Consider the following 14,196-nt stretch of genomic DNA (forward strand, 5'->3'; position numbering starts at 1 on the left):
CTGTGGTGTAGTTTGCAGAAGTGGCTCGGATCCTGAGTTGCTGTGGTGTAGGCTGGCAGCTGTAGCTCCTATTCGACCCCTACCCTAGGAACCTCCATATGCCCCAGGTGTGTCTCTAAAAAGCAAAAAAAAAAAAAAAAAAAAAAAATCAAGTAATACAACCAGAGTATTGTAAGCACTTAGAAGATTCAATTTCAGTCCCAAAAGAAACTGTTGACCTAGAAATGATCATTTTTGAACTAAAATTTTAATTTAAAAATTGAATGAGAGAATTAATTGGTATTCCAACATATCAAATGGAATATATATCCTGAAATATTGCCAAACTACAAATTAAACCAATCATGAGGGAAAGGGAGAAGAATTACACTAAATAATAGACCATCTAGAAGGAGAAAAAAAAAAACAGATGGAAGAGGGCATGGATTTACAGTATTTGTGCTAAAGAAGGCTTGAGTCTAATGAGTAAAAGGCCTCTCTGTGTTCCAAGTATTATTTGAGGAGAAATAACAGGGGGATAATTACTCTGGCATTGGAATAACATCTATAGATGATTGAGAGAGGATTTACAGTCATTCAATCACAAGGAGGTTGGGAAATATTCTTGTACATGAAAGAGTTCAAAGAATTTAGTGCCCATATGCCCCTTTGAAGAAACGACTTTCATCAAAAAAATAAATAAATAAATATGTGAATCAGGACAGAGAACTCAAGATTGGAGAAGACAAAGAGAAGGCAGAACAGTAAACCTTGAAATATATATAGCTAAAAATTTGAGAGCATAAATATATGAGCTATACAGGGATTCTTAAAATGTAAGAGCCATATTTCAAGAGCAGACATAATAATGGATTGGAACTGGAGGTTTTGAACTATCTTAGCAAAACCTGAGTTGTCAAGGTAGTAACAATGGGAAGAGAATAAGAGACCGCAGACAAATTGTGAGAAAATAGATCTTCTGGAGTAAGGATGGAAGGATGGGAAGTGGAGAGTTAGTATTTTGGATACATATAATAATAAAGAAGTATGATAGAAAGGTATGAGACACAGGAAAGGGAAATTCACCACTAATGGAATGGAAAATATGGTAGTCCTACTAAGTTAATGGATGCAAGAAGGTTCAGCAGTTCCGATACTTTGCTTGATCAAATCAGAGAAAAAAAGGGGGCAAATGGATTTGGTCAGTCATCTGTTGATCTTGTTTCTATCTTTACAATGGTTGAAATACAAAGGACAATAAAGTTTTAAAAAATAAGATGGAGGCAGAAATATTAATTAACCAACAATTTATAGAAAAATATGTACCACAAATTTTGCATTTTAGAATTGAGCAAAAATTTTAGCTCTGAGCTTTCTAACTTTTCCTTTTGGGCAATAATTTTCCCAGGTCTTTCATTTTTCAATAGTCTATGTAGTTTTGTAAATTGCCTTAAAGAAATTTGTACATTATAGTATACTGTATACCACAAGTTATAATACACATTTTGAAAAGTCTTTGATAACACAGTTATCATTATACTTAAAAAAAAAACCTACATACAAATCTATTTTAGATAAAAATGACAAAAAAAACACACAAAAAGATGAAAAAAGTTTGAGAGTAAAGGAATGGACAAATAGATAATAGGCAAAGGCAAACAGTAAGAAAAAATGGTGACAATATTGAAATCAGATAATGAATTTAGGTTAATATACTAGACAGAACAAGATATACTTGTCATAATCCTTTGTGCATCAAAATACATCACAACAGAATATAAAGCAAACATGCATAGAAAAGCAATTAAAATTTAATTAACACACAAATATAGTGGTACCCTTTCATATTCCTATTTCAGAATTAGGCAGTTGTGTTAGGCCAAAAATGAGGATGTACATGAAAGAAATGAATAATACAATTTTATAACTTTTAAATGGAAAAATGCATTGTGTATGTATCCATAGAAGATTTATAAGAATTACATACTTGACAAAAGAAACTGATTAGGAAATGCTCTATGATTAACATATAAAAAAGTTGGGAATAAGTAATTTTTTTTTTTTGTCTTTTCTAGGGCCGCTCCTGCGGCATATGGAGTTTCCCAGGCTAGGGGTCTAATTAGAGCAGCAGCCACCGGTCTACGCCAGAGCCACAGCAATGCAGGATCCGAGCCGCATCTGTGACCTACACCACAGTTAACAGCAACACTGGATCCTTAACCTACTGAGCAAGGCCAAGGATCGAACCTGCAACCTCATGGTTCCTAGTCAGATTCGTTAACCACTGTGCCACGACCGGAACTCTGAGCATAAGTAATTTTTTAGCTAGAATTTAAATAATAAATTAATAAAAGAACTTGGATTAAAAAAAAGAAATCGGATCTGAAATTATAATGATCCGAAAAGGAATGAAAATGAAAATATTTAATCAAAAATTTAAGGATCATAATAAAGTTTGCTGGAGGGAAATGTATATAGCCTTCAGTGTCTTTATCAACAAAGAAGAAAGATAAAAAAGGTAAAAGGGAGAGAAGAGGAAGTGAATACTTATTGAGGATTTTTAAATTATTATTAGAAAAAAAATTAAGCAACAAAATCTACCAAAAAAACAGTAAATGAAAATGAATAAAGATAAAAGCTAACACTGATTCAGTGAAGACAAAAACAAAGAACATAGATATTCAAAGGCTGAATTCTTTGATAAGGTCTAAATTTAAAAAAAAAAAAAAAAAAAGGTCAGGAAGCCCGACTAGGAAAAAAAAGAAAAGCAAAAACAGGAAGATTAGAAATGAGATGGAAAACGCAATCACAGATGCAAAAGAAATCAAGAGAATGCTCAGAGAGGCACTTGCAACCGTGGCAACAAACCAGAGGAAAAGAGTGATTTATTTGTGAAATGTAAGTCCTTAGCACAATGCTTTATGTAGGAGTTTAATAATGTCATCTACCGTTGTTATTGTTATTCACATATCACATCCAAATATTTCTATCATAAGATAAAGGTCAAACTTCCCTCTCTGAGAAAAATTGCCAGAAACCATCAAAGGATAAGCACCTTCCTCATTATTAATAAACATTTATGAAGCACACATTATGTTCAAGACCTGTTACCTTTCAGTGAGATATGAGAGATGACTTCTACCTGCCAGGAGGAACTTAAAATCTTTAGGAACTGATATGTACACATGAGTATTTATTTCGGACTCTGGGGAATAAGAGCCAAATAGGCAGCTGAGATAATACCTATTATGGGAGAAAAGGGGAGGGATAGATCCCTTTCAGTAGGTTGATGGCAAAGGACTTCATGGACGTGGGATTCAAATTGAACCCTGAAGGATGAGCTAAATAAAAATAGATTTCAGGGAGTTCCCTGGTGGCTCAGTGGGTTAAGGATCCGGGTTGTCACTGCTGTGGCTTGGGTCTCTGCTGTAGCACAGGATCAATCCTTGACCCCGGAACTTCTGCCTGCCACTGGTGCAGCCAAATATATATATATTTTTTAAAAGGAAAAAGAAATGGAGGCTGCAGAGAAATGAGAAAGTCAGAGTTTGTTTGTAAATTGGCCAGATTGGCTGAAAGAAGGAAATATATTTCATAGGAAACCAGGAGTTGAAGAACATGAGAGTACGTCAGAGCAGAAAATGGAGAGCTCTAAATTCAAATCTACTGAGTTTGGGGTTTATTCTACTGGCAGTACATTAGCCCTTAGAGAGTCTTGAGCAGGTCATGACATAATAAACAGCAGTTTGAGGAAGGTTCTATCAGTCACAATATACTTGTGGACTTGGGGAGGAGCAGCCTTGGGCAGGAGCAGCAGCACAGCCCACCACCCCCTGGAGAAATCTAGACGTGTCATCACTCCCATTTTGCAGATGGAAAAACACAGAATGTCTTACTCTGAGCTCAAAAGAATAAGAAGCTGTGTAGGCTAATAAAAAAAGATGCCTGAAGCGAGCCTAGTGTGGCATCTCCTTGGCTGCACAACTGCCTTTGGCCAGCTCTGCCCTGTCCTGCCTTGGATGTCAGAGCGACTCTCTTTATTTTAGATAATATTCCTCAGCAGCTCCAGGGACCGGCAGCTTGGGAGAGAGAACCTCTTTGTCGTTGCCAGATACACATTAATTTATACACCATGAAGGAGGCACATTTTCCAAAGGAGTTTAGCTTGGCGTTTGATCCTGCACAAAGCGTGGCTTCCTCTCCCCCATCCGCACCCCTCCTCCATGGTCTGTATCCTCTCCAGGAACACAGAGAGTTAACCTCTGCAATCGGATTTGCTCTGTGCAACATGAAGTGTCACCCAGGAAAGCAGGGTACAAGGCGTCTGTGAAATGTATGAAAAGAAGTCCAGGAATTCAGTTAATTAACCACATCAGTTTCTTAACGTGATCAATTTTAATTAAACTGAATTTTAATAGAGATCTGTGTAGTCTGTAGAGACCAATTGCTAATTCTACAAAGCATGTGCTGCTTTTCAGTTCAGATTTGCTCCCATCTAATTAATATGGATAGAGCATTAAGCCTTTTTGGACTCTGGTGGTTTTCATTTCATGACTATTAATGATTTTAATGAACTGGACTAATTCAGTAGTTTTCATCCCAGTGTTTCAGGGCTTTGTTCATCACAAATTTCAGGTTTATAATTGGTTTCCAGGTCTTAACAGTGGTCATTGATCAGCTTCAGCAGTTCCTTTTACAACTCGGAAGGCGCTGGAGATTCAGTTAACCCCTTGCCTCCCAGAGCTGAGGTAAACAGTGCAGCATTTCAGAGTAGGAACCTGGGAATTAACGACCAAGCTAACATAGCTACAGGGGCAGGGGAGGACTTAAAATTCATAGGGCGATATTAGCACAGGACAGAAAAGGAAAGGTCATGCCAGCAATGTGGAGGCATTATATTAAAAAAAAAAAAAAAAAAAGGACTGGTGATGAGCTTTATTTTTCAGCTTTAATTTTCATTATTCCAAGTGAGAAATACATTATGATATTATCCTTCCTCTTTTGGCAAATCAGACTTTCTAATCACCCACTGGCCTCTGCTAACCCCTAGCAGGCATCTTTATCAACCCTCAAGTGGGTAGGTCTAAAGAATAAGAAAATGGAGAACTATACAGAGATGATGAAAAACAGAAAATGGGGGGGTCGGGTTGCTGCACTGAGGGGAAACATAGCTTTGTGAAAACTAATGCCGATGAAGAAATGAACACTTCGATGAAGAGGTACTGAGCCTTCTCTGGATCCAGCCTCACCATTGGAGCATTGCTCATGGTCCTCGATTGCCCTGAAAACTAACAATGGTATGTCGGTCTCCCATTTAAAACAAAAAGGGAAACTTTCAAAATATTCCATATCTGGGGTGACTGTTGAACCTCTTCATTGATGCTGCTTCTGAAAAGTGACAGGATGGACATACAGAGAAGTTCAGGTCATACCGCCCATAGAAAGCAAGGTAGAAAAAGGCAGATTCTCTAATATGGGCACCTGTGTCCCTGTAATTTTCCTAGAAAGATCAATAGAAATACTCAAACTCCCGTTCCAGCTTTCAGAAATGTTGTCCCTAATCACTGAAACTACTGAGAAGCTTATGTTTATAGGCTTACCTAGAAAATTTCTTCCTAGCCCTTCACCTACCATCTGAAGAACATACCAATCTTGGGAGGTGTGCAGGCTTAAAATTCTCCATTGTTCCAGGGACTTGTTTCTGAAGTCATTTGGCCATAGGTTTGAGTGGATTTAGATTCCAAATCCATCTGGAATCTCTTTAGTAGTTTGATTTGTAAAAAAGATCTTTCTCATCCAGTAAAGTTCTTAGCTTGACGGTGATTTTCATATATCATCTCTGATCCAAAGAACAAATGAAACTGAGGTCATCACTAAGGTAGAATTTAAAATGATCCAAGAGAAAAAAAATATTAAATTGAGAAATTTTCGGAGTTCCTGTTGTGGCTCAGTGGTTATCGAATCCGACTAGGAACCATGAGTTTGGCGGGTTCCATCCCTGGCCTTGCTCAGTGGGTTAAGGATTAGGCATTGCCCTGAGCTGTGGGGTAGGTCGCAGATGCAGCTCGGATCCCGAGTTGCTGTGGCTCTGGCCTAGGCCAGCAGCTACAGCTCAGATTAGACCCCTAGCCTGGGAACCTCCGTATGCCGAGGGAGTGGCCCTTAAAAGGCAAAAAGACAAAAAAAAAAAATTGAGAAATTTTCATCCATGGTACCTGATTTCTTTGAGAGCATTGGCTGGCAGACTATGTCTCTGACCAATTAAATTCATTTCCCTCATGTACACTAATATATTTAAACAAGCTGCTGGTCATAATAAAGTTGTCTCCACCTCTTTGATTCCTGTTCATCTCTAAATCCTCTGCAGTTTTCCTTCTGTCCCGCTGAGCTGCTGCAATGCTGTCATCTATAAAATGGCAATAATAATGGCTTTCTTGTAGGGTCATTGTGTAGATTAGCACACTTAGCAAGGTGCCTCAATAAATTACGGTTGTTATTACCGCTCAAGTCACCAATGACCTTCTGATTGACAAATGGCTTAAGTTCTCATCTGCCAAGCTGTCTGAAGCATTTGACACCTTCTCCCACACTGCCTGAAACTCTTCCAAGAAACCATTCATTCATACATTCGTTCTTTCAACAAATACATATGGAACATCTGTTATGCATCAGGTATCGTTCTAGGCTCTCGGGATTCCATGGTGAACAAGGCAGAAAGCCCTTGTCCTCTTGGAGTTTTTTTTCTATTGAGGAAAATAGACATTTATAAATACAAAATAATAGCTAATGTTTATTGAGCCACTAAATGGTACCAGACAACAATCTCAGCTTTTTGCATGTTTTAACTCATTTAGCTCATTTAACTTGTAGGACATAAGGGTTATCAGTATCCTCCTTTACAGATGAAGACATTAAAGGCAAGGAGAAGTTAAGTATCTTGGCCCAGGTCAAACTTTTTGTAAGTGATGGGGCCAGGATTTTAACCAAAGCAGTCTGCGCCAGATTCCAGGGTCTTAGACCCAATGCTCTGCTAGAGAACAGAAAACAGTGACATCACACAAAGAAAGTGACTCTAGATGGTGGGGGGGGGGATTTCAGGGAAGCCCTCTTTGAGGAGGCGGTGTTTGAGTAGAAACTTGAATACTGAGAAAGAAGAGGAAACTATGTTGTCCTAGAAGTCAAGTGCTTTGGACAGAATTGTATTTCCCCCAGCCCCGCCAAATTCATATGTTGAAGTACCAACCCCCCAAATGACTACATTTAGAGCTAGGGCTTTTAGGATATAATTAAGGCTAAATGAAGACGTAAGAGTGGGATCTGATAGAATGGGTATAGACAGAGCTCTTTCTCTCTTCCCACCCAGGCACCCAGGAAAGGTCAGATGAGGACACAGAGAAAAGGCAGCAGCCTACAAGACAGAAAGAGAGCCTTCACCGGAAACTGAACCACATTCTTGAACTTCCCAGCCTCCAGAACTGTGAGAAGATAAATTTCTGTTGTTTAAGCCACCCAGTCTATGGTATTTATTTTAACAGCCTCAAAAGACTAAGACCCCAAGTAAAGTCTAGAAGCCTGGAGAAATGCTTGTGAAACATTTGAAGACCCCAAAGTGAAGTCTAGAAGCCTGGAGGAATGCTTGTGAAACATTCGAAGACCCCAAAGTGAAGTCTAGAAGCCTGGAGAAATGCTTGTGAAACATTCAGTGAAAGAAGGCCAGAAGTTCACCAGACCATTTGGAAAGATGGACCTTGACAAGAGGTGTTGAAATGGGTTCAAAAGAGTGAGGAAAAGGAAAGCAAATATAAACAGCTCTGTCAAGAAGTTTTGCTACATAGGGAAGCAGAGAAGTGAGATGGAGAGAGCCATGACATCAGAGGAGGAAATATCAGAGAATGCTTGTATGCTGATGGAATGATCTAGCAAACAGAGAAAAAACCACGACACGTGATAGAGGAAGGATAATTGCAAGAACAAAGTCGTTGAATAAGGGAGAGAGAAAGAGGTCCAATGCACATGTAGAAGCTTCGTCCTTAAATAGGTAAAGGGAGAGTTCATGCACTGTAGCAGAGAGGGAAGTAGGGTCCGTGAATAGACCAGAACGCAGGAGCCACATGTACATGTGTCAGAAGGGGAGGCAAGGTCCATGGGTACATGGGCTGGTAGGACAGAAGGTCTGATGATGGAAATAAGAGCTTGTTTTCAGTTTCTTTCTCTTTAAGCATTAACAACATCTTATTCATAAGCCGATACTGTTATTGTTATCTTCCCCCATATACAGATGAGGAAACTGAGTAGAAGGGAGAACAAGTAACTGGCCAAAGTAGTTCACACAGATAGCAGGGGGCGAAGCTAGGAGTTGCACTAAAACTGCCTGACTTTTTTTGTTTTGTTTGTTTTTGCTTTTTATTGATGCTCCCATGGCATATGGAAATTCCCGGGCTAGGGGTGGAATCAGAGCTGCAGCTGCCAGCCTACGCCACAGCCACAGCAACATGGGGTCTAAGCCACATCTTTGACCCACACCACAGCTCATGGCAATGCGGGAACCCCAAACCACTGAGCACGGCCAGGAATTGAATCCGCATCCTCATGGATACTAGTTGGATTCATTTCCACTGCGCCACAACAGGAACTCCTAAAGCTGCCTCTTCTGATTGCCTTTTTTTTTTTTTTTTTCCTTGAGTGAAATAAAAAGGCACCATCATCAATTGAAAGTGACAAGAGAGAAAGAATTTTGGAGTTTTGAAAACAGCACAAGTTGAGATGATCATTTTAGAGAACAGAAAAGCAAACCGATCAATAGAAAATAGCAGGATTTCCAGACTGTGTTGTGAGTTTTCTTGAGTTTCAGCTCATCGATTTAAACGGGAACAAGTCTGCATAGTTTTGTGGTTTTGTTTGTGTTGGTTTTTTTGTTTGTTTGTTTGTTTTTGTTTTGTTTTTGTTTACAGCTCTATTTAGCTGTTCAAACACAGGGGTAAATTTTAAATAGGGCTTGTGATTTGCCAAGAGCAAGTATTCATTCATTATAATTTTGCTGTTTAGAGTGTGGGGTATTTGACACTAAAACTTTTAGAAGTGGTGCAATTATTAATACTGTCAAGTCCTAGGATCAGACCTTGGAAGGTGTTGGGAGGTTTATAGATGACAATCTGTGGGAAGTACTGAAGTCAAGAAAATGAGAGGCCAGATGTGAATATTGAACTTTCCTGGGATAACTGCAGGAAAAACAGTGAGCAGAGGGCTAAAATCTTACGTGATTGACAGTAGTGTTTAGGGTAGAGGTGACTGCAACAGAGAGAAAGAAAAGATAGGTGGTCCGATACCATCTGTCTCCAAAGAACAAGAGATTTTGAGGGGGAAGGAAGGGACAAGTGTCCAGAGATAGACATTTATTCTCTTTCAGCTATCTCAGATGAATTTTTTTTTTTTTGGTATTTTACATTGTATTTCCTAAAAATATACATGTCTTGCCACTTCTTGACTCCCCAGTTTTGAGCATTATTTATTGACTTTGCACTTTGAAAGAAGGTCATTCTCTCTCTCTCTCTCTCACACCCTGAAACTATTCTGATTGTTTATATGAATTGCATGTTTTTCTTTCTGAAAACTGGTGAAAAAAACTGAAAACTCCTTTGGTGCCTAGTGTTTGAAATTCATTTTTCTAGGTACTTGGTGGACCCTTTCAATTTGACTCATGCCCTTTAGATCAGGGAAATTTTCTTGATTTGTTTCATTGAGGCTATACTTTCCTCCATTTTTTTCTTCTTACTCTCCTGTTATTCATTTGTTAAGATATGGCTTGGTCATCTCGTTTTCTTATTTTTTTTTTTCTCTCTCTCTATTAACATTCTAGTTTTTAATCCTTTTGGTTCTAGGGGTTTCAGCAGTCCTGGAGGAATTTTTTTTTTTTTTTTTGTCTTTTTGCCACTTCTTGGGCCACTCCTGGAGGTTCCCAGGTTAGGGATCCAATCAGAGCCGTAGCCACCGGCCTACGCCAGAGCCACAGCAACGCAGGATCCGAGCCGTGTCCGCAACCCACACCACAGCTCACGGCAACGCCGGATCGTCAACCCACTGAGCAAGGGCAGGGACCGAACCCGCAACCTCATGGTTCCTAGTTGGATTCATCAACCACTGTGCCACGACGGGAACTCCCCTGGAGGAATTTTTGAGTTAATTTCTTAGTTTGAGTTTCCTTGCCATATGTGAAAAATAAATGCAATGTTTTAATGTGGGATCAGTGGTTTGGTTTCTAACCACGACTGCTGCACCTCCTCTCCTCCATCTATATTCTGGGACAGTCAACAAGCTTCTTATATCTTCCCAGAATAAGGGATCCAAATTTACCTAGTTCCTTTTCCATAGGGAGAAGAGTATTTTGAAGTTCTTGGATTTATAAGCTCCAAATCCCTTCTGGACCACAGGGTGGGTCCTGTCCCTCATATGGGCTATAAAGCACCCACTCCCAGCCCACAGGTGCAACAGCATCTGACACCCATTCGGTTCAGCCCTTTCTCACCACTCTGGCTCTGATTTCCTGCCTAATTTCTGATGACTGGACATTTATTTTAAATTCAGCTAGTGGACCCCCTAAAAAGGAGTTTTGCTTTAATAGTTTATTCATGATTCCATGGGGGAAAACAGGAAAGATTCTGATTTTCCATTGCCCTTGTCTGAGCCTAGTGCCAACATCACCTCCTTCACCACCTCCCCTGTGACAAGTCCTGCCTACATCCTAACAAGCTTCAACCTGTTCTCCTGGCAACAGGTCACTACTTCCTTCTTTGTACTTTCAGAGTTACTGGCTGAACAATCTGACTATGTCATTTTAGTCCTTAAAAGCCTTCTTTTGTTCACGGTAACTTTCAAGATCAAGGTTACTAGCCAGATCAGAGTCAAGGTTCTTGAAAACTTGATCCCAATTGTTATGGACTAAATTAATACCTCCCCAAATGTTGACGTCTTAGGACTAACCCCCAGCAGACGGACTCAGAACTTCTGCCCTCCAGAACTATAAGAGAATGTATTTTTGTTGTTTGAAACCACTAAGATTGTGGTAATTTGTTACAGTAGCCACAGGAAACTAAGACACCAAAGAAGTTCCTGCCATCTTGTTTGTGAAAACTTCTGTCATCCCCTTACACAGGATCATGTATCCTTATTCAGTTATCCTGAAAAAATCCACCCTACTCTAGTGCTTATCTGACCATGTTGGATTTTTTTAAGCTTTTTATTTTCTAACAATTATCATCTCGGAGGAAGTAGCAAAAACAGTAGCATTACCTTTCCTCAATTTCCTCCAACACTGACATCTTACATGACCATAGTACAATATCAAACCTGGAAGCTGATATTGGTACAATACTGTTTTATGTGTGTGTGTTTGTTTTGTTTTTTTTTGGCCTCATCCATGGCATGTGGAATTTCCAGGGCCAGAAATTGAACCCACATCACAGCAGCAACCCAAGCTGCTGCAGTGATGCCAGGTCCTTAATCCACTGCACTACGAGGGAACTCCAGACTACACACCTTCTGTTTTCACCAACCATGTTTGGTTTTGATTAATTTTTTACATTAGATTATGAGCTCTTCAAAATCAGAGACCACATATCTCTTTCATCTTTATAGTCATAATGCCTAAGGAATGAAATAATACGAGAAGAGAGAGTCAAGAGAAGCAATAAGATTAAATAAATTTAGGTTTGTTTGCTCATATTATTTAAATAATTACAGGTGTATATTTGGATTGAGGACGGGATAAAAATGGACGATAGGCTTTAATGACATTAAAATTTTTGTGAAATTTAAATACTATACTCTGACTTCTCACTACATATTTCATTTTTCAAATATGAAAATTTAAGAACATGTGTTTATTTATTTTTTTTGTTTCCCAGGCTAGGGGTCAAATCTGAGCTGTGGCCGCTGGCCTATGCCACAGCCATAGCAACACCAGATCCTTAACCCACTGAGCAAGGGCAGGGATGGAATTTTTGTCCTCATGGATACTAGTCAGATTTATTTTTTTCTGCTGAGCCAGGATGGGAACTCCAAGAATGTGTGTATTTTTAATACACACACTGTATATAACTTCAACTGAAAATTTCTTTTAAACAACCATTTAGCAGTTCAGATGTTAAGAACTTATATTATTTTTTTTCATTTTTTAAAGTTTTATTGAAATATAGTTGATTTACAATGTTATGGTAATTTCTGCTATACAACAAAGTGATTCAATTATACATATACACACATCCATTCCTTTTCAGATTATTTTCCCATATAGTAGATTATATAGTATGTTAGGTAGAGTTCCCTTTGTTGTACAGTAGATCCATGTTGGCTGATAATCCCACATAAGAACTTTTATTCTAAATAGTACTTTGGTTAGGATTTTCCAATAGGAGTAGCTAAAAACAATTAAATCTTTGTCTAGAACACATTTTTCTTGCTGAGCTTCACATCCACAAAAAAAAATTCCATATTCATGAAAGGTTTTCTTAATGAAAAGCTGAGAATATTTGAAGGGCTTATTGATGAAACTTGGGCAGTGTCTGCTCTTCTATGGCCACAGTTGGAAAATGAAACATTTCTATTTGGCAATTTAAAGTCAATTATATGTTTTATTTCCCAGTTAAGCTACATTTGTGCATTTTAAATGACATAAAAGTCATTCCATGAGGCAGGAGAGTTCAGGCACAGGTCACCAAAGGTCAGGTTATCTGATCCTTGGAAGAACACCAGGAAAGAGGGCTTAAGTATCAAATCTGTCTTCCAGCCATAGTTGACCTTGTTCCAAAGATCAACTCAGAGGACTCTTGAAAGAAAGAAGAGAGGGGTGACATCCATAACTTGCCTACTAGGCACCAGTTACTTTAAACACATTATCTCTTTTAACTCTTCCCATAACCTTGCATTGTAGGTCTTACTAGCTTCAATTTTATAGGCAAAGAAGCTAAACCACAGATGAAGCAGTCTGTCCACGTCAAAAACCTATTAAGTGGGGGAATTCAAATCTGTCTAGGTTTGACCTCTAACCCAACACTCTTTCTTCTAGAGTTGATGAATTTCTGCAAAAGAAGTTGTTTTCTCCTTTCATTGCACATTAGAATCATCTGGTTAACCTCCCAAATAACCAAAGCCCAGACTGTACCACTAGGGGTGGGACACAATCTTCTGTATTTTTTAAAGTTCTCCAGGGGATTCCAATATGCAAGTGAGTCTGAGAATGATGGAGACACATCAAAACAGGCTGAATGGAAGGCTGCCCAGATAGTCTGATTTAAGAAGCATGAAAGGACTCCATGCCTAATAATATCTCCCAAAGTGGCCATCTATCATGCCTAATATTCCTATCATCTGCATCATTTCTTTGGGTAAAGATATATATTCTCCAGAAGGCCACTGTTAAAATGCAAATAAGTCACCTAATAGGAGACATGCATAATATATTATTGTCCAAGCCTAGATTACAAGATTCTGTCTTGGAAAACATTTTTAATCACCACCTTGAAAAAAGTCACATAAGGCTTACTCAATAAATTTGCTGTAGGCATAGACCTGGAAGAGCTCATCTGTCAGAATTTGAGAACAAATTCTACTTTGTCTTGTCCCCCCAAAAAAGTCTCCAGGTGCTGAAACACTGGACCCCAGTGCTGAATTAAAATCTTGAATCCAGGTTCAAAATATAAATGGCACAAAAACCTGATTTCACAATAACCCATGTGGAAAAATCTCTTAAATATACTTTAAGCTGTATATGGACCAACTGTGACCTGGCTGATTAAATTTCTGATGAAATGTCAGAGTAGATTAAATAAATACTGATGAAATAATAGGATAGAATAGGAGTTCCCTGGTGGCCTAGCAGGTTAAGAATCCAGTATTGTCATTGCAGCATCTTGGGTTGCCACTATGGCACGGGTTCTATCCCTAGCCTGGGAACTTTGGCATGCCATAGGAGTGGCCAAAAAAAAAAATAAATAAAAGTCTTGATGAAATATTAGAATAGGATAAGTAAATACAGATAAAATAATAGAATAGAACAAATAAATAGAATAAAGTAAATAGAAGTAACACATTCCGGTAGGCTATTTAAAAACATTAGGATGTTTATGATTTCCTGGAAATTGAAAAACTAGACAATGTCCAGATGAAGGGTGTAAATTAGATAGAAAGAAGAAGGGTTTAGAAACCATATCAATGTAGGAAAAA

The sequence above is a fragment of the Phacochoerus africanus genome, chromosome 4 (genome assembly GCF_016906955.1).
Source record: "Phacochoerus africanus isolate WHEZ1 chromosome 4, ROS_Pafr_v1, whole genome shotgun sequence".
Classification (NCBI taxonomy): Eukaryota; Metazoa; Chordata; class Mammalia; order Artiodactyla; family Suidae; genus Phacochoerus; species Phacochoerus africanus.